We start from the raw sequence: 1055 nt of genomic DNA on the forward strand, positions 1-1055 counted from the left end.
CAGTGTGAGCCTGCCTCCCCCTCCCCGTGTCCCGGCCTCTCCGACGGTGTCCGCCTGGCTCGCGGCGGAGGCAGGACCAGGTTTTGCTGTTGCTGCCCTGGTGCGGGTCTGGCTGCATCCCCTCGGCACACACGGGAGCTTCGGCTCGACCAGGCGGGAGCATTTCTCTGCTCAAAACGTCAGCAAGTTGCAGATGCTTCTCTTGGAGACGAGAATGGGTTTGTGGCTTTGTCAGCCACAAAAATCAGTTTGATTTTATTGCTTTTGGGTTAAAAGCAGATTTTCTTTGTTCAGCTTCCAGAAGCCCAGCATTGCCAGCTTTTGGGATTTCTATTTTTCCGGGAAAAGCCCATGGCTGCCAGCAGGGTCCAACATGCCGGGGAAGAGAACGTTTACAGCCTGTCCTCTCCTGAAGCCATTTTTCCAGTTAGAAGGCACAAAGAAGCTGATTGAGTGAGGTGCCCGGCCAGCCTGGTGTTGGGGGGGCCGAGAGGGGACCCGTGCCGGTGAGGGGGTCAAACCCGCCTGGCTCGCAGGGAATGTGTTTGCAGCAGGCAAAGCCTGGGCCGGGCTAATTAGCAGCCATCTGGTCCTGCACGGCCCCAGGGTCAGGAGGGCCCGTTTGCCGGTGGGGAGGGGGTGATGTGTCTGGGGGGGGCTGCCGCCGGCGATAATCAGCAACTGGGCTGGGAAGGGACGGCGAGGACCAGCCTGGTGATGATGGTGATGCTCCACCGGGTGCTGTGTGCCGCAGGAGGGTGGTCACTGGCATGGCCCAGGCTGGAGGTGATTGCCCCGTGCCACGGGGTGGGATGTGGGGGGCACGTGTCGTGCCAGATGGGCTCCTCCGTCGCTGGGGGTCAGAGCAGGCAGCGGCGGGGTCTGCCAGTCCTCTCCCCGCTCCTGCACTTCATGGTTAAGGGCTTTCCTGCTCCGCCAGTGCAGGCTCCCCCCGCCACGGGCACTGAAGGAAGGTCCTCGGGTTCAGCGAGGCCCGCAGCCCCCAGCAGCGCTTTCCAGCAAAAACGCTTGCAATCACTGGGAAGGGGCAGTTG

Source organism: Pygoscelis adeliae, unplaced genomic scaffold (genome assembly GCF_000699105.1).
Source record: "Pygoscelis adeliae isolate BGI_AS28 unplaced genomic scaffold, ASM69910v1 Scaffold197, whole genome shotgun sequence".
NCBI lineage: Eukaryota > Metazoa > Chordata > Aves > Sphenisciformes > Spheniscidae > Pygoscelis > Pygoscelis adeliae.